This window comes from Eptesicus fuscus, chromosome 1 (genome assembly GCF_027574615.1).
Source record: "Eptesicus fuscus isolate TK198812 chromosome 1, DD_ASM_mEF_20220401, whole genome shotgun sequence".
Lineage (NCBI taxonomy): Eukaryota > Metazoa > Chordata > Mammalia > Chiroptera > Vespertilionidae > Eptesicus > Eptesicus fuscus.
The window spans coordinates 77,167,215-77,187,420 of record NC_072473.1 but is presented as its reverse complement, the minus strand read 5'-3'; the positions used below and the strand labels follow the sequence as shown (position 1 = coordinate 77,187,420).

The 20,206-nt window shown below is 46.8% G+C and overlaps 2 protein-coding genes across 7 annotated transcripts in view; one reads left to right on the top strand and one right to left on the bottom strand.

Moving 5' to 3' along the window:
- The window catches only part of TSC22D3 (TSC22 domain family member 3), a 62,361-nt gene that overhangs the window by 7,834 nt on the left and 34,321 nt on the right, over nucleotides 1-20,206 (top strand). The gene's annotated exons all lie outside the window — the stretch shown is intronic.
- NCBP2L (nuclear cap binding protein subunit 2 like) overlaps nucleotides 1-20,206 on the bottom strand; it is a 53,709-nt gene that overhangs the window by 31,543 nt on the left and 1,960 nt on the right. Inside the window, exon 2 of one of the 2 annotated variants that reach the window (XR_008557373.1) lies at nucleotides 2,177-2,309. The exons of the other annotated variant lie outside the window; for it this stretch is intronic. The gene's annotated coding sequence lies outside the window, so the exon portion shown is untranslated. The remainder of the gene's footprint in view (nucleotides 1-2,176; nucleotides 2,310-20,206) is intronic. 2 annotated transcript variants of the gene reach the window in all.

Sequence of the window (20,206 nt, the reverse complement as noted above, 5' to 3'; positions counted from 1 at the left end):
TGCTATGAACATTGATGTACCATTATCTTTTTGAATTCCTTCTTTCAAATCTTTTGAGTCACCTAGGAGTGTAGTTGCTCAGTGCCTCCTTTTCAGCCCAATTTCGTGGTCCTCTAATCAGAGTCAGTCCACACAAATGAAGTAACTCTCATGAAAGGAACAAATGTTTGTTTCTTTGGGGAGAATACCCCCTCCCTGATCAGCTCCTAGTGCTAGTGATTATAATGAAAAGAAAGCTAAGAAGTTTAACGAAGTGATGGAAATACAAGTTGTTTTTTTTTTGGGGGGGGGAGATATGCTTTCTGGGTGTTCATGAATAAGGGACTGGCAAAAGTTTTAGTGTCTCATGAATGGCCAGGGTTCACCCTGGTTTATTTCCCAGGGTTTACTTTTTAAAAGACTAACATGTGACATCTTTACTCGTCATTGACTACTTTGTGAGCATTTGTTTATTAGAACTTTGTTCAGTATGACAACTCACAGGGAGTAGGGTTCTCTGTGAATAGATGTGGGAGAGCCAAGTTTAGAGAAAAAAGGTAGGAAGACAAGGCCTGCTACAGTATGGGGCTGTGAATAGCATGAGAGCTCAAGAGGTCTGGATGGAAGGTTCATGATCTTAAAGAAAGGTGGCAAGAACAGAGCATGAATTTACCTATTTCTCCAGGTTGCCAGGAGTGGACACATTTGAGTCCACACCTCAGAAAATACCTCTTCCCAGGGTGACCTTATTTTCCTGCCTGAAGAGGAGGTTAACATTCCTTCTTATATTTGCACTTCCAGATGAACTAACAAGCTCTCAATTCCAGGTAGAGTGTTGGCTCCTTTCCAGAAAGTCCTGAAGGCCAGGCAGTCTGTGTAAATGGAGGTGGATGTGTTTGGCCAGCACTGCCAGGGATTCCAGGTCCCCTGAGTGATGGAGCCCGGCATAACACTTCCCCCCACCTGTGGGCTGTTTGAAAGGAATGAGGTTGGTAGTATCTGCACCAGTGGTGGCTGTTGCACTGTGTTTGCTCATCGTAATTCTGCTCCTACCTGAACTTTCTCCTCTTATGTAAGACATCCCTTAAGATAACTACAAAGCCATAATCTGCCATGGCTGGCTGGGTTTACATAACAAAGTGTTGGTGTCATGCAATATCACCTCTTGAGCCCCAGAAAAGCCAACATGCTGAGTGGGATGAAGTTTGGGCCCATTTGGTGGGGCACTCTGTGTGCCTCAGTGCACTCAAGGGAGAGCATTCCATGACCACAGGGGTCAAAAAGACAAAATTTCCCTTTTAGATGAAGAGAGCAATAATAGCCCAGGACATGTTGTGCTGTCCCAATGCTTGCAATAATGGGACAAGTCTTAGGGCTTCCCTGAGGGGCCATTGCTTTGGTACAGCAAGCCCTCCTTAAGGGGCTTCTAATGGGAACCTCATGAAGGCCAGAAGGTTAGATACCAGCCTCAAAGCAGGTTAGATAAGAAGCGGGGCCCTGACCAGTTTGGCTCCGTGGATAGAGCGTTGGCCTGCGGACTGAAAGGTCCCAGGTTCGATTCCAGTCAAGGGCATGTACCTTGGTTGTGGGCACATCCCCAGTAGGAGGTGTGCAGGAGGCAGCTGATCGATGTTTCTCTCCCATCGATGTTTCTAACTCTCTATGCCTCTCCCTTTCTCTCTGTAAAAAATCAATAAAATACATATTAAAAAAAAAAAAGAAGTGGGGCAGGAAAAAATGGTTTATAGAGGCCAGAGTCAATCATGCCACAATCTAGTTTAGCTAAGGACTCAGAGTGGGGATGAGATGGGGGGTCTGTGAGAGTAGAAAGTAAGCTTTTCCAAATGTTAATCCTTGCAGGAGAGAATCTTATCAGCTGGCAAGGCAGATTCACTTTTATCTTCTAGCTGTAAATCCCTGCCCCAAAGTAGCTATTGCTCCTTTGGTAACAGTGTAAGAGGTGTGAAATCGCAGTCAGCACAGGAGACTGAATGGGAGCTTCCCATTGTACAGACACTAGCCCAAGGGGAAACAAGAGCTGGAAGCCTGTTTGGTCAGTCATGCCCTAGGCAGGCTATCAGCCTTCCTCCCCTGGGAGCCACTTTCCTTAAATAGGCCCATCCTGAAATCAGGCCCTTGCCTGTGGACAGAGCCCTACAGGGACCTTCCCTATCTTTCCTCGAAAGAATTTACTCACGAAATAGCCTTGGGTATTCAACCGTTTCCTCTTGTCTCCTCTTCAGGGGAGATGAAGAACAGCTGTCACAGTTTAAGGTTCTGGTTCGGATTTTTGCCAAGCTCTCTAGGCCAGCGATTGGCTACAGCTATCCCTGAGTAAGAAGCGGGTGAGAAGTGAGAGGAAGGGAAATGGTTCCAGAGGCTCCTACCTGGTTTACATCCCCCCACACCCCCCCCCCCACACACCTCCCATTTAGTCTCACTCACAGACTAGGTTGGGCCTAGGCCAGCCAGAGGGCCCTGGCTCATATCTCGCACGTTCGTGCCTAGTGCCTTATGTAACAGAGATAAGTTACTGAGGCATCAAGGGGCCAGGCATTCAGAAGCCTGCTGGGGATCTAAGTCCAGCTCATCATACTCCCAAAGGAAAAGCCTGCTCTCCCTAGGTCAGGCCAGCAGTCTGCTCAGACTGGGCTAGTAACAGGCTGCAAAGGTGATCCCTCCAGAACTTCCACACTCAGCAGCAGGCAGGTGAGCTGCTGTGAGCTTAATGTTGTTTCAGGTGTGGTGGTGGTGGTGGCGGCGGGTAGTAGTAGGTTCCTGCTATAACCTGACAGTATACTGCTGAGGGGACAGCCTGGTACATTTAGAGGGGCCCCAGAACAGATCTCAGAAGTTCCTCTTCTTTTTGTATCTGCTTGTTGGTTCAGGGATTGTTCTGGGGACTCGAGGCAGAAGGGTTTACTGGAAGCGGGAGGAGCTATTTAAAGGATGGCCCTAGAAGAGCCAATTCCCACTTCATTCTCCACGAAGTCTCAAAGTCTCTAGGCTGGCCTGAATTCACAATGATTCTTAGTTCCCTTCCTAGCCCATTCAGTAAGTTATATTACTGGCATAGTGCAATTGAGAGCCCTATGAATCAAACTGGCTAGATTCTATGATATGTTTTTCTAATAAGCTAACTTAACTATCTGCAACACAGAATAGTCCCATCAATCTAATATTCCATTGGCTCAAAGTTTGTGACTAAACCAATAGGTCCTCTTCTTCTCTTCCCTTGTCTTTACTAGCCTGTCCCATTGTGTTACCAGTGGGTAAATGACTCACCAGCTAAGGGTAGTTCGGGACACTTCTCTCCAGTAAGAGAAAGAGGAAGAAACAAGAAAATGACGCTTTTTAAAAGGTGGTATGGGAATAACTAGAAGGCATGGTTGCATCCAAAGTTCAGATACATAAATCCTCAGACAAGTTCAAGACCACCCTCTCAGGTCTCAGGAGAACTGAGCACCCCAAGTCCCTTGCATCACAGCCAGAATCAGTCAATATTGGCTAGCCCAGTGGTCAGCAAACTCATTAGTCAACAGAGCCAAATATCAACAGTACAACGATTGAAATTTCTTTTGAGAGCCAAATTTTTTAAACTTAAGCTTCTTCTAATGCCACTTCTTCAAAATAGACTCGCCCAGGCTGTGGTATTTTGTGGAAGAGCCACACTCAAGGGGCCAAAGAGCCGCATGTGGCTCGTGAGCCGCAGTTTGCTGACCACAGCGCTAGCCTGAGGTGGAGGTGCAGAATTTCCCTTTCTTGAGACCCCTCTCAGGCTTCCAGCTTCTTTTTTCTCCGAATCTGCCCTTTATTGAGCGCCTACCACAGATTTATCTACATGGGAGGTGGTACAGGCTAGGATTGGGGTGTAGGGAGCTGAGAGTGTAGCTAGGGGAGTGAAGCAGCTGTATCCAAGGCTGGTGTGGAACAAAGCAGTCCCACTGGACCTGCTGCTCATTGAGAGAATGGCCTCAAGCTTATGGCGCCCTGGGTCTGCAGATCCAGAGCTTGGGAAGTGGCAAAACAAACTAGGAAGAGGAAGTTTCTTTATGGTGGCAGGTTCCAGAAGGGCCTTAAAGAATGCGTTGTCTTTGGCATTGTGGGAAGAAGCAGCTATGGGATTTCTGGTTGGGAAAGGGGAAGGGAACCTTGCCAGTCCAGCAGTGCTCATGGGTAGGAAGGTGCTGGCCTGGGTTGGGGTGGGGCAGTGGTGAGGAAAACTTTCCATTCATCTTGGGACAAAACCTAGAGTCACCAAGTTTCAGGAACGAGTAAAAGGCCCACTTCTCGTCCCTCTCTGACTCAGGGCAAGCTGGCTCCTAGAATGCTCTCCTCAGGGACCTGGGTTAGCTCTTAATGAATTGAGGCCTTTGGGGCCTTGGAGCAAGAAGGGACTTCCTTTGATGCCTGGAGAAAGCCCACTGGAACCAGGATGGTTGAGCTTGGTAGTGCAGTGAGGGTGGGCACCAGAGGAACCTGTGGAGTGTGGCTTCATATTTGCACACCTCTAGTCTTGGTGTCTACCAGAACCTTCTGAACTGGGTAACAAAACCAAGGGGATGTCAAGGTGCTCTCATGAGAATATATATATTCTCATTCACCCAAGTCTCTCTGGAAAAAAAAATTGTTGGTGGACACATAGGGTGTCGTTTTAGCCTTGTTTGCACATTGTCAAACCCTTTTCCCCAAGATACCCTATAAATGAAGGCCCTGGGTTAGGGCTGAGCAAGGAGGAAAGCATCAGGTAGATAGAAAAGGAGAGGAAGCAGGGGTAGCGAAAGGAACCAGCCTCAGGTCACTTGGTGAATGAGGGTGCTGCTTATGGTCAGCACTTCACCCTGGTTTTCTGGAGCCCTCTACCCCAGGTAGTGTCTGAGCATCTGTGCCCACACCCTTTCCCACCACCAATGCTCTGGATAATTCACACTTCTTAAGTTCATGAACAGATTTAATCAACAACAAATATTTCTTGCACACCTTCCATGTGCCAGGCTCAGTGTTAGGCACTGGAAATAGAATGGGAAAGTCACAAAAGGCATGGTCACAGCCATCATGGAATAGCCAGGGAGAGGGACATTAACCAAATAATCACACTAATGAATTTCAAACTAAGTGCCAAGAGAGAAAAAGAATAGCTTCTGTCAGAGAGTATAACAAAGGATCAAACAAGGCTTCCTGTGGAAGTGACACTTGAGCTAATCATCCAGGCCAAATGAGACATTTTTAGGCATAGGACTCTCAAAGGAACCCCTGAAGTTATACCATGTAGGTAGCTGCTCACACCCCTGGAAATATTGTTATGGCCAGTGGGTCCAAAAGGAGAGGACTGTCAACATTCTGACACGAGGAAGAAATGAATTTGAAGTCCACAGGGCAACTAGTACTTAATGTCATCCTTTGCTAAAAATAGTCCATGACAGTATAGAAATGTATAAAGGCTGGCCCTGGGGACTGCTGATAAAGTGGTTATTGCCTGTGGGGAGGAGAATTTGTTTTTGTAAATTATTTACTGTAAAAAAAAAGAAATGGGAGGGTCTTCTAGATTTTCTTTTCCCTTTGTAGGCCTTCTTCTAAGTTATGAATGCTTCTCATTGTACAGAGGCAATGGAGCACAGAGCTTCAGACTGCACTTATTGTGGCACTTATTTTCTGGGCTGCAAATGTCAGATATTTGTTTGGAAAAAAAACAGCCTGAATGCAGAAGGATGGGGGTCTACACCTCTAAGAAGGGCAAAGAAATTGATGGAGGAGCTCCAAAGAGCTTTCATTTGAGAGATATGGCCCTACCACAATGACAAGGCAGGTGACAGCTGAGAGCCCAGTATGATCCAAGGGAGTCTTATTGTAAAGGGTCCAGATAAGGCTGACAAGACTTCCTTAGACAACAGGAGGTAAACCTGAGACTTCAGGGGGCTATAGGGCTAGGCTTTAGGAACTAAGTAAGTGATCCAAGAGGTGGGGTGAAGGGTGGTTGAGAGAGAAAAGAGGTTAATCTTCATATACAAGAAAAGTCACAACTCAGAGATGGTGACTAGCTGTTTCCAAACCACAATAGGAATAGAACAAGAGGAAACAGGCTTCTACTGTAGCATGAAGAATTGAGATTAGATAGCAGAAAGCATTTTCTGACTATAAGCATTGAAAGAAGCTGGATGAAATTACCATGGGATGTTATATTAACTTATAAATTTGGGGATGGTGGTGAGAGTAACGATAAAGAACTGGATAAAAGTGTGATGGCTGGTTATAAGGACCGTGGACAGAAAGGGACAGGTGGGGAAAGCTAAGAAGTCAGAGGCAGGTGCTTCCAAAGAAAAAGAAAGTGAATGTGTGATAGGTTAAAGTACTTTCAAAATAAAAATGTTTATAAAAATTTCCATTGGAGATCAGTCATTAAAATGAGCATATACTCTACTGGGATTGAAATGGGGTGGGGGAATAGATTAAGGAGCTATTAGAATCCACTCCCACATCCTTAGCATTCTCATTTCCTGGCTAAATTAGCCTCAGTAGGGGCACCCATCCTCCATAGTCTAACAATTTTGGGGAGCACCCCTAAGGGCAATGGAGTAAGACTGCCCACTCCTGGTACTTGTGGAGGAGGATGATTTCTTCTTCCATGAGCACAACAAAGATTAGACATAAGCTAGCTACAGTGACAACCAAAAAAACTAGGCAGGATCCCGTGGCAGGAAACTTACAAACTAGTGGTAGAGACAGACATCAAATAATAATTACACATGTAATCATATCATTACAATTGAACATAATGAGGGGAAAGTGCAGGAAGCTGCAAGAACACAAGCTAACAGGGCTTCCCTCAGGGTTAGAAAATCCACAAAAAGAAAATTCACCTTGGAAAACTTTGGCACTTCATATGCCCCTCTGTGAGTAATTCTTGCCCCAAATCAGTGTCCAGAAAAGGCAAAATGAACCCAGTCACTGCTAATGCCCAAAGATGTGGATTTTGATGCTTTTTCAGATCACCAAGGCCCTCAGTTAGGAGCAAACCCCCAAGGAAATTTTCTCATTCCCAAGATCAAGCAGCCTTTAGTTAGGCAGAGTGATTCTCTAAGGGCCATAATGGCCTATCATCTAAAAATCAGACCAGGGAGACTTTGGAGAGCTCATCACTTGCCAGATGAACAGTTCAAAGTCAGTGAAGAGAATAAAGAACTAATGCTTGAAAATTATTCTTGAAACTGTACCCCAGAAATGACCATGTCTCCAAAATGCCATGTCTTCAGTCTCCTATTCAAATGTGGGAGGCTGCCTGGCCAGCATGACTCGGTGGTTGAGCACTGACCTATGAACCAAGAGGTTGCAGTTCGATTTCCAGTCATGGCATATGCCTGGGTTGCGGGCTCGATCCCTAGTGTGAGGTGTGCAGGGGGCAGCCAATCAATCATTCTCTTTTTTCATTGATGTTTCTCTCTCTCTATCTCTCTCTCTCTCTCTCTCTCTCTCTCTCTCTCTCTCTCTCTCTCTCCCTCCCTCCCTCCCTCCCTCTCCCTTCCTTTCTGAAATCAATAAAAAATATATTTTTTAAATGTGAGAGGCTTTGCTAGTATATTCTAGTATTAGCTGCAAGGTGTGCCCAGGGCTGTTGAGTCCTGGGGAGCCAGGATCCTAGAGTAGAATGGGAGGTGCTGGTCCTGTGGGAGAGCTAGGATGGGCTCCTCTTCCCTTCAGAGGCCTTGGAGGGGCCACTGAGTAGCAGAGGACATTAGCCACTATGTGCTCATGAAGCACAGGGCCTTCCCATTTGATAGACTACCAATGACAGACTCTGACTTGGTTAGTCAACTTCTCTGGACCTCAGCTTATTCATCTAGAAAATGGGAGAAGTGTGGTTGAGAAGGTTAAATGAGAGGATGCTCCCAGGAAGCACTCAGTAAAGCAAAGCTTTCTTATCATTAGGCAAGTCATATGTGGAACCAGAACAAAACCTTCCCTGACTTGCCTTGCCTCACTTTGTCACCAGTCCGCTCACTGACCCCTCCCATCGCTCTGTCAATCACACACCCTCTCCTGCTTAGAGCCAGTTAATACCTGCAACCCAGTCTAGCAAGCTCTCTCCCTGTCAAGGCTTGCTCTCTGAACTTTCTTCATTCACAATCAGGTATAAATGACTGAGAAGGTTTTCCTCCAGCCTGGGGAAGGGAAAGCTGCTGGGAGCTTTGACATTTTTACCAGAGATCAAAACTTACAGAAGCATATGGTCACCCTACTGGCATAGCTAGCAAATGGAGGATTCCAGAACATAGTGGAGCTAGCTGGGAATGCTTCTTCAAGACCATGAGCTTCTACCTTCCCAGGTTTGGCCGCCGGCACCTTCTGCCTCCACATGCATCTTAGGCAGAGACACAGATACTCAGAACTCATAGGGCTTTTTCAGAATTTGGTCTGACCCTCTCTAATTACAGATGAGGAAACTGAGGCCCAGAGTGGGGTATGTACCTGCCCCAAGCCAAACAGCCAATAAGTGACCAGCTGAAAAGAGAAACCATATCTCCTGATTTTCTGTTCCAATGGTCTTCCAACTTCTCACATCCCATCCCAGTAGGTACACAAGCTATCCATGCCAGGAGACCAGTTTTGGATCCACCTGATGCCAAAAACTGTGTTTTTTAATTTGATTCTATTTAATGGAATTGACCAGTGGTTTGGGTGTTATGGAGCCCCAGCCCTGGAATCTTGCTTCTGCACAGGCTGGGGCTGCATGCCACAGCCACAGTCATGCAAGGGGGACAGAAAGGCCTGCTGTTCGGGTTGGAAAAGAAATCAGTTGCTGAAACATTGGTCTTTTTGAAAGTTCCAACCACAGGGGCTGGCTGGCAGAGCCGCTGTCTGGGTTCCCCCCCCCCCTCCCCAGGATCCGGCCCTCCCCTTCGGTCTGGGAGTTAGTTTAGGAAGCTGGCCCAGCCTCCACAGAAGATCTGGAGGGCAGCACTCGCCCCAGGAGCGTCAGCCTTTCCTCAGAGCCTGGGAGCCCCCAAGGCATTCAGAGCAGGGAACTTCCTCCAGCCTCCACAGCCAAGGCAGCCTAGGCTGGCCCTGAGGCTCCCTGAGCACTTTTTCTTCTGAGCCTGAGAGAGTTTTCAGTTGCTCCCGCACTAGCCTGGAAGCTATAGAGAGGAGAGAGGAGAGAGGAGAGAGAGGAATCAACCCCTGCCAGGCATTCAAGGCTTTCCTAGGCAGTAGTGAGATGAAGGGGGAAAAGCTGGAAGAGCCCCAGCTTGTGGAGGAGCCCCAGCTTGAGGAGGCCTCTGAACTTGAGGAGGCACAGTTCCTGGAGGAGCTACAGCTTGAGGTGGTGGAAAGTGGGTCAGATTTAGATCCAGAAGACCTGGGTTCGAGTCCTGATTTTGCCACCAACCTGATGCTTGAGCTTGAGTAAGTAACTCCCTGCCCTTCTGAGGGCTGCTTTCCCTACTTAACAAAAGGAGGGAGGGGAGAGACAAGATTGTCTCTAGGGTCTCTCCCAACTCAGGTATTCCGGAAGACCATGCCTCTAAAATCTTGATGTGTGGATGGGATGCATGGACACTTGAAAAAGTCACTGAACCTCTGAATGTTAGAATTAGGGGGTGGAGGATTTGGGATTCACATGAATAAGAAAAGGGGAGGAGAACATGGTAAATGTGTTAAAAGTCATGCCACCAAGAGGGAGTCCAGGCTGAGTAGAACATTAGAGACCATTTTCAAAACTCAAGGATGATGGGCTTAGAATATGTTAGTAATGAGAACCAGGGTGTTGGGGATGTGGTCAATGTGCAATTGCTTATGAGTCCCTCAACCAAATGTCTCCCAGTGGCCCCTTCAGCTCCAAAACTCAAGTATTCAATCCAGAATGCATTTATTGGATTCTTCATGTGTGTCTTAGCAGAAATTCTCAATTTAATTAGGGATATTTTCAGGTCTTGCATGTTTACATCCAGATCTAAAACAGAGCCTAAGAACAGGGATAAGACTGGCACCTAGTCTTAGAAACCTACTTTCTTGGTAAACCCCCTCATCAGACCCACTGCAGCATGACTCAATTGGGGACCCTCAAGAATGTAATGGCTGCTATATATAGCTACTCTACCCCCACTAATGCCCGGAGGAGCTACCAAAAACCAATCTGTTTGGTGAGTGTTGGTGTTTAATATTGTTGGTGTTTCACTGTATTCTGAATTATTCAAAGTTAGTTATCCTTCTCTGGTTTATATGGTGAGAGTCTATAAGCCATAGTAGGTGACACTTCACTAACCAGAAAGTTCCTTACTGGCCCAAGCATAAGAGCTCAGAGCTCCCTACATAGAAGATCATCTCCAGTGTCCTCTGCCAACCATGTACCCTCCAGCATCTCCACTGTGGTGGAGACTGCAGTGAAGAGAGTGAATAAAGAGGAACCCCCACCTGTCTAGACACTTGCCCAGTGCCCTAGCACCCTTACTTTCACCACTACACACTCTGCTCCCTACCTGCTAGCCCTCCTTCATTCTTGACTCAGTTTGTTCTACAATCATTTCTTGCCACTCAGTTAATCAATCATAGATTCCCTAGGTCAGTTGTCGGCAAACCGAGGCTCACGAGCCACATGCGGCTCTTTGGCCCCTTGAGTGTGGCTCTTCCACAAAATACCACGTGCGGGCGCACACATACAGTGCGATTGAAACTTTGTGGCCCATGCGCAGAAGTCGGTTTTTGGCCTGGGCGAATCTATTTTGAAGACGTGGTTCTAACGCCGAGCCACACTCAAGGGGCCAAAGAGCCGCATGTGGCTCGCGAGCCACGGTTTGCCGACCACTGCCCTAGGTTAAAAGGGATCTTAGAATTCCCACAGGGAAGAAGGCTATATTATATAGAATCCTTGTAGTCCTCTTTGGCTCTGTAGGGGCTGCCAGAGGGAAGAAGAAGGGAGAAAGGAAGGAGAGAGTTTAGAGAAGGAAAAGAAAAGTAGAGGAGATAGATTATGCCACTGCTCTCACCAAATAGAGGTTTACACCTCCAAACAAACAAGGCCACAAATAAGAATCTACATGTGTCCTTTAAAGTTTGCAAGGTTTGTGTCCGTGCCTGGCATGTTTTTCCTCACCAGAAGGTTTTCAAGCTGGGCACCCTGAACTAGGAAGTGTCTCCCCATGGGTGGAGGAAATTAGGGGGCTCTGGGAGTCCTGGGAACTGGGTTCATAGAGCTCCCAGCCTCAGCTCCACTTCCCTCAGAGCAGTTCTGCTCCTCTTAAGGATTTTGTATCCAGAGACCCTGAGAATGTCCAGGTTAAATTGAGGAGAGTGGAGGGAAAGATGGGGATGTTTAACAACAGTTAAAAAAAAAAGTTGTAAGCCACTAATGACCTTAATTCTCCAGAGGAAACAGGAATCTCTTGGAAAGCATCCCGGGGTGGAGGGGGTGGGGGTGGACACATCCACTTGGCTTGAAGGCATCTACACTGAAGCTGGCTCCCTTGTTGGTCAGCTGATAGTCCTTGGGTTTAGCATTTATCAAACATACATCTTTCAATTCTGCAAAATGCTTTGCCCCCACCCTCGTGTTCTTGCTGTGGGCCTTCTTTGTCTCTTGACCACCCAGGAAGCAGGCTCAGGGAGAGGTGTGGTCACTGGCTTCCCAAGGAAGACCGTGTTCCAGCTAGGGGGACCCATATGCTCCCAGCTCCCCCAGCCGAAAGTTGCCGGGACTGGTGTGAGCTCCGGGCTACTGATGTGGGCTTGGGGCACTCCACCTGAAGCAACTCCTGGGGCCAAAGTGGAGGAAGTCCGTGCCACAGAGGGCACTGTCTGAGTTAAGTGAGGTCTAGTGTGGAATTTTCAGCAGGGGAAATAGCTCTAGGGAAGGAACACTTGACTTACAATAAAAGCCCTGTGTTCTGTTACAAACTCCAGCCTTGGCTCGAGCTGGCACCTGAAAGGAGGAAAATAATAAGGGCCAGGGCCCTAGCCCTCAGAGGAAGGCGCGGGAGGCAGGCTCAGGATGGTATCCTGGCCATTCGGGCAGTCTAAAGCCCTGCTGGCTTTACATTGGAGAAAGAAATAAAGCTGTGCTTGTTGACTGTGGGGACCATCTGCGTGCACTATACAGAGACCACTGTTTCCCCAATCCCGGTGAGCATTTGCTGGTGCTGTGCAAGATGATTTTGTGTGGTAGGTGGACCAACTTTGTTTTTCTATTTTTATAGCTATTTATTTATTTAACATGTATTGAGGAGTAATGTATCTAATATATACACCCTATGATTTAAAAATATTTATAAGGTGGAGGCATTTTTAAGAAGTGAATCTGCTTAAAGTTATTTTAAAGAAAATATGAAATAAATAACAGTACATACTTAAATATGGCTAAAATCTTGACAGTGGTAGGCAAATCACTGGATTTGGGACTGTGTACCACTCTGTCAGCAGAGGTGGGAAAGAGAAGCCAAAGGGTCATAAAAACCATACAGTATGGTTTGAGCTTGTCTTGTCCATGTACAAGCTTGAAGGCTCCCTCTGACAGCCCTATCCCAAGTGTAAGAACACCCTGCTATTTTTATATCCACTGTGTCCTGCTCTGGCCCATGACACTCAACACTCCAGATTAGCAGCAGGCCTTTTCTTTGCTCCAGACCACTGTCTCTATCACACACCGGCACACACAGGGAAGCAGCCGCTGGACGGTTGTTGGGGTTGTTCTCATCAGTTTCTACAGATTTCTTTTCAGCATTGTTCATGGGCATATTCAACTCAAATGTAAGGAGGTATTTCCAGAAAACAAATCAAAGAGGTTGCAATCTTTTTCTGAATGCACAAAGCCACAGTAAAAGGAAAGGAAATATGTCATTGCAGCACTTTTGCATGAACTTGGGTCAATTTCTAGACAGATTTGGACAAGATTTGGTGGGAAATTTGTATAAAATCAAACTGGACAAGAGGGTTCCCACTTCTAATGGGAGTTTGTGATGGGCTCTTTGGTCCACTTCCTCCTTCCATTGCCCTGAGATAGGAACATGATTATTAGTCCTGCTTCTTCCCAGGGCTCACCTTGCGGATTATAAGGGTGAGCCCTGAAAGGAAGCAGAAGTGATCAAGGTCTGGTCTCCTGCCTTCTGGTTTGGTTGTGCCTCAGGAGCCTTGCATGACTTTCCTATGTTATCTGGTCCCTGCAACTGTCTTTAGCAGAAGGATCCAGTGGAGACAGCTGAGCTTCAGATACCTCTAAGAAGGGAAATACCGCAACATCCTTTGGTTGTATAGTCCAGTGTTTAACAACCTTTGCTCTCTGAGACTATTCCTCATAAATTCTGTCCTCCATCCTTCTTGTATATCACTTAATAGGCTTAGATGATAGTTATTATGACCCTTGTCAGCCCTCTCTCCCAAATTAGCTAAATCTATTTTTAAAAATCAAAAGATTTTGAACTAGATTGTATTTTTCTCCATCCTTTAGACAGTTTTCAAATTCTCCACCAGAGATTTCATTCTGTCCTCTGTAACAGCTGAGAGTGTAGCAGGCACAACATGCCTTTAGCCAACCACCCCAATCTCTCCTCTGACTAGTAACACACATTTTCAAGATGGCAGGTTAAGAAAGGAGCAAAATTAACTGAACCTCAGAGGACTCAATCACCTGCCCTAATCCCCTGAGCTAGCTCACAGGAGACTGGAGCAGTGTAGTGTTTCATTGGTGGCCAATGGCCATGAAATAGAGAAGGAAGATGACCTCATAGCTCCTACATGCCTTTTTCCTATTTAGAGCACCCAGGATCATGCTTGTTCTTTAATGATACCAAATTGTGTGCTAAAGTTTTGTTGCAGCTTCTGTCTTTAGCCACCCTACCCACCCACATAGCCCATTCTTGTATCTAGGTAGAATCACATTTTGATTATTCCTATATTCATTATTCACTTTGTGGATTATTCATAGCAGTCACTAAATCCCAGGTTCCCCTTCTTTCTAGCTAGTCTCTGGGTACTCAAGCATGCAGGGTCACTTTGACAATAGTCCAAATCAAGCATAAAGAAAGAAGTTTCTTGCAAAAATAAATTATTCACTCACACACAAATTCCAAATACAATAATAGTTGAATTTCACATGGCTGGGGTAACATCAGACATGTTGCATGGATAATCCAAAATAGAAGATAATATGAAAAAATCATGTATAGCTCTTTGAAATTGCACTATGGTTCTAATTTTTTAAGTAGTTTTGTCTTCTTAATTTGGGCTGATATGAAAATGGGCTTGCATCCCTCATGTATACGGAAACTAGGAGGAAAACTGGATGCAAGGAGAAGCTAAGCTGAGGCCAAGCATTGCCAGAGACATTTCACAAGTGGAAAAGCCATCCAGAAACACCTGGGAGTTTGTTTTCAGATATACAGAACTCTTTTCTATATGTCTATGAAGTATGTCATATGCTTGTTTATGCCATGGATTTGTCCAGGAAGGTCTAAGGGGCCTGTCCACCAGTACCTACTTTGACTTGCGAAGACACAGGGCCAGGGAGTTGACAGGACCATGATTAGTTCCCTTCTCAACATAGTTCCCTTCTCCTTCACCATCATAGCTTGATGGCTATGTCACTGGGCCTGATCTGGTCATCCGACCTATGCAAGTCTGAAGGAGGTGGTGCAATTCATTTAAGGAAAATCACGTCTGAGACAGGAAGGGGCACGGCAGCCTCTTCAGCCAAGGATTTATGTATCTGTCACAGGAGGGAAATGTGAGCTGAGAAATGACTCCCAGAAGTGCTGGAATTGGAAGAGGCAGCCCTGCCACCTTTCACAGTCAGTAGTGTATTCATTAGAATCTGTGCTACCTCAGGAGGCCGGCATCCTGGCCCTTCCTCGAGTCCATTATCCTTCTTTACTCCCTTCCTTCCTCACTGGCTCCTTTCTGGCTCAGTGAACACTTAAGAAAACAGAGCAGACCTGGCCAGATGCACCCTGCCGGGGACCAAGCTGTAGGTGAAAGAAGGAGGGCAGAGGTTTGCTTTTTGCTTGGCAGTTAGAGCCCAAGGGGACTGGTCCCAGACTGTTGAGCTAGCCACAGCAGCTTGCAGCTGATGCCTGTCTCCACTGTGGTACTGGGGCAGCCTGGGTGGATGGGGTTCCTCCAGTGCCTGCAGCCAACAAAGGCCAGGGAACTCACTCAGTCAGGCTCTATCTAGACTTCAGTGTTGCTGTCTTTATGAATTGATTTTTGCATTTTTGCCTGCCGTGCATATTTTGGCTCTGGGCCCTCTGCTGAGCCTGGGACTGTATTTGCTCCATATCCTTTCCCCTGCTGTGAGGCTTCCAGACCCACTCCCTTGGCAACCTCATTAGGCTTTCGTGATGGTGGTGTCTCTGGGGACTCTAAGCTGGGCAGCAGTACTCCATATTCAGGGCTCTAGTTGTCCAGATGGCTGCAAACCTCCATCAGTGCAAAGGGACTCCAGCTGCAAAATCTAACCTAGCTGTCTTTGGGAGCACCCACTCCACTCAGGTCTGTTCCTGGCATCAGTACAGACACAGTCCTCACCTCCAGATGCAGTTCTTTGTACATTCCTTTCCTATTGTTTGTTTCCAGGCAGGGGCTTGGCCAAGGGAGAAAATTCCACCCCAACCCCCCATGACAAAGAACTAAGGACTGATTTTGTGCTCTTCTTCTCAGGAAGCAAGGAGTGAGCCATGCTAGGCTTTGCAGCCCATTAGGGAAGGTGAATGGCACCCTCACTCCAGACCTCATCCCTCTTCAACCTGCCCTAAAGGGACCATCTTGGTCCTTGCGCTGAGTAGGAGAAGAGAATGAATTCTGAGGAAATGGCCTCAGTCTGTAGAGAGATGGGATATCCCTTGTTGTGAACCTACTTGCCAAATCTAAAGTATTGTCAATTGGAGTAGCGGAAGCAAGGTCATCTCTCACAAACTGGTGAAATAGTGAGAATTTGTTTTTGACACTCTTTTCTCCCCTATTCTACCTTCTAGTACAAGCTCTCTCAAACTATCCCCAGCTGTTCAGGGGAGCTTGTACTATAAGGTGATAGGTCATGTTCCAGAACTTTCCTGATCTCCTGGAACCTTAATCATCTCCCAGGGGGAAGTTTGCTTTCTGCCACTGCTAATGTGATAGAATTAATCCAGCTAAGGTGTAAACAGCTGGTAGTAACTGAATGTCCTGCCCCTCCCAAGTCACAATTCTACCGAAAGGGATAAACAAAGTGAGAACTACAGGCTCAGCTCTGTGCTAGTGGAGTTGACCTTTTCTGGCAAGGTTCCTCTGACCTTTAGCCCCTCAAATCATACTAAGCAGGCAGCCACCCTCTCCATATATGTGTAACCCCCATCGTGAGGGATGTTGTTGACTTTAGCAGAGGGTGCCCTAGATGCCCAGGCACAAGGGGGTGGGTGTCATGGTGAAGGTTCCAGCCTTAGCCTGCAGATCAGGTAGCTGAAGTTGGCCTAGGCTTCTGTGTCTCTGTCCCCCGCCCGCCCCCCCCCCCCGCCCCCCGCCACCAGCCAGGCAAGCACTTTGGAAGATGTAGGGGGAAACTGGAAATTCCCCTTCCTGTGTACCTGACTCAGTTGACTTCTTAAAAAATCTGAGAAAGTAAGAATGAGGGAATTACTTGTAATAGCAAAACCATTCTCCCTTAAAGGGAGGAGCTCTTACCACTTACAAAACAAGGGTTACAGTCCTTCCAAAGGGTCTGTTGCAAAGCTATTTTTGGCTCATCTGCTCTTCTTTCCTCCTTGAATTCTGTTCCTCTCCAGGCCCCTCAGGAGCCCCCCTTCTACCTCCTTCCCTATGTCTGTGCTCACAGGCTTATGCAGGGGAAGTAACCCCTAGCCAAGTAATTCTCTCATCCAGCACATTTTCCGAGATGGTCCCACTGCTCCCTTCCAGAAGAGCAGGGACAAAGACTGTCTGAGCCCATGTAACGACCACTTCCCCTCCGCCCAAGCACACCAGAATTTCAAATGCTCTTGTTTCCTTCTAGCACAAATGGCTTTTGCTGCTGATCCTCTGCTCTGGGTTACCCATTTCCTGCTCAGCCCTGGCACAGCAAATGTGTCTCTGTAGCAGCTACCTCAGGGTAATTTGAGAAGGAGCTCAGGGCCACCACATGTGGAAAAGGAATCAGGGGAAGACACATGTGGAATAAGAATCTCCTAGAGAAAGATGCTGGGCTTTTTGCAAATGGCCTGGATAATATAGAATTACCAGGACCGGATGTTTCTAGGATGCCAGCATCATTTACTCCTAGGTGGTGGTGGTGGTGGTGGTGGTGGTGGTGGTTATTGTTATATCCTTCCCATTGCAGCAACTCTAACGAAATCCCTGACACTGTTCCATCTGCCTTAGGGAGTCACAACCACCAAAGTCCTGCCTGTGAAAGTCTTGGACGCACATACCCCTACCCAACCTGGAACATTAAGCTTGTACCTGTAGTATCTGATCAGTTTCTGCCTAGTCAGTCAGCAGTACCCTGTGGCTGAGCCTGTTTGGGTGCGGAGGGGAAGGGATGTTGTTGACTTTAGCAAGTGCTCCAGGAGGGAGCTGTTCTCTGTTTCCCCACCCCCACCTACCCAGCTGTCTCTCTCCTTGTTTAAGTCTCTAGCTTCTAGGCACCAATCATGGCCCCGATCTATACCCACTACGTGGAATGCAGGGTTTGCAGTTGTGCTCAACCAGCACTTCCATCTCTGCTCCCATCTGCTCAAACGCTGGGCTGCTGGTAGATTTATATCTGCCTGACCACTGAGCTCAAGTAAAGCTCCTTGACCAATTCCTTTTGGTCTTTTCTCCATGACCATGTCAGGGATGCTCATTCATGATGGGTCCACAAACTGGAAGGAGCTGCTTCCGCAGATTCACCCTGAGGAACAACTCCCTTCTCCTCAAAGCTGAGAAAGCAGGAGCACTGCTCACATTGATTTGGTCTGGAACTTTGTTTTATGCATTTCTAGATCCACATTTTTCATAGGCCTTCCAGTACTGATTGACAAAGCTGAAACCCCATCCTAGGGTAACCCAAAAATACAAGCCTGGGACCCTAGCTAAAGCTGATGAGTACACAAAAGATGTTGCATCCAACCCTGTCTGCCTTTCTATAGCATTCTCTCATTTCCCCCTTCTCCGTGCCCTGTACCCCCATCCCTCCAATGCCCACGCTGTGGCTGCCTCCTGGATGCCTGGAGTACCAGTGCCAAGCAAGAGCTCCTGCTCTACACACGATTTTTTTTTCAATGTACTCCTTTGGAATCTTAGGGATTAACCGAACTAATCTCAAGGGCAAGTGGAGGGCCCAGCCAGTGGGGCTCCATGCCCCTTACCCCAACTTTAGAGTAGCTCTGCTTCACCTGTTTCATAAATTGGATTCACCATGTGAGACCATTTGAAAGAAAGGGTCCACTTTTATTTTAATCACTACTCTAGGTCTTTCTCTCTCCATACTTAAATTGACCTACTCCTTTCTTGTCCTCTTTCCTCTGAACCCTGCTAGGGGACAGTGTGGGTAACACTAATCAAATAACCATCTCAACTGATGTGTTAGCTGGCTAGAGGCTGGCTGGCAATGCCAGTGACTTCACTTGGGGAAGATTGGGAGAACAGGCAAGTTGGCACTGCACTCCTCACATCACGTGGCTGCTTCCCCACCCATCATTAATAATAATACCTTGAATTTGCATAGCACTTGACAATTCCCAAAACACTTTCACAGACTTTATCTTTTTTGATCCTTTGGAAAGCCCGTGAAGGCCGCCAGGGTTGGGACTGTTATTTACATTTTACAGACTCAGGAGACTCTTGAGACCATTTACTTACTGGCTTCTCTGTAGAGCCTGCTAAAAAGGAACTAGTCAGTTTGAGCTGAAGGGTGGTTAAAAAAAAACACAAGAGTTGGATGGAACAAGGGCTATAAAAGCAGTGACAGGGGAAGGAGATGAGGCAAAAGGGAACAACAGATCCACAGTGCCACCAGATCCACCAGCCTGGTTAGTGAAACTCTTCAGAAGTAGTATGAACTTTGGGAAGGGCTGACCCAAGGAGGCAGAAAGATTTTCCATTATCCATGATGGTCATTGCTTGAGCTCCTGAGCTAGCCACTGCCCCCAACTTTTCTCACCTCCATTTTATAAAGCTGACCTAGTCACACAGCTCTTTGAGGCTCACGAAGCAGAATTTAAGTCCTAGAACTGGAAACGCCTGTAGAGAGCTGCGTAACCATTTTATAAAAGGAAACAGATGCCTAAAGACAGAAAAAGTCTTGCCCAAAGTTACACAGAGAAACTGAGGCAGAGCTGGGTTGATACCCAGATCTCTCGACTTGCAGTCCAGAGTGCTTTCTGCTATAACACTGCTCTCTCTCTCTCTCTCTCTCTCTCTCTCTCTCTCTCTCTGTGTGTGTGTGTGTGTGTGTGTGTGTGTGTGTGTGTGTGTGTGTAGGAGAGTGTGTATAGAGGTGTGAAGAAGGGCTGTGTGTAGTGTCCGAATGCCTGTCTGGTGAACTGCTGTGGCCTGGACTTTGTATCCATGTGCAATGTCTGAGGCTTAAAGCCATTTATGGGGCCTGGGGTATGATAGGGTGTGAGAAAGACAGGGTTCAGGGTTTCTCTCCCAAGGGGATTCACCCACATAAACTGCTCCAGGTAATTAAGATCCCAGGAGAATTGGCAGCTGCTTGCTGAACAAATTAGACTCTGCCTTTATGGGCATGTTCTTTGCTGGAGATCAGAGGGCCCTCCCTGATGTTTGGTTCATTAGTCATTGTTCCCTGTCAGAGCAAGCACTCAGAAAATTGGATGTCTGGCAACAGCCTGTATTCAGAAATTCAATAGCAGCAGCAGCAACAGCAAGAGCCGAGTGTCTGGGACAGTGTTTTGTGCACAGTAGGTGTTTGGAAAAATGCTTGTTAGCTAACTAATGAACTAAGTAAAGAAAGCCTTTAGTTCTCCACACTATTCAGAATGAAACATTGTCAATAACAGATCTGATTGCTTTTCACCAAGCCACATTTGAACTTTTTAATGTGTAGGCTGGCAGGAGTTGGGTAAAAACTCAATGGACCCTAGATTTCCTATGCTGATGACACTGTAGAGATCACAGTGCCTGCCACTTGGATCTTAGATTTAATGGACTCACTGCTCCCTCTCTAAGCTTGCCCATGACTTCCTTTTAGTCAAATCCAAAAGCCTTTTCCCAATTTTAGTCTTCTTTGGCCAACACAGAGTCAGCCCAACAGCAGGGAACAAGATGA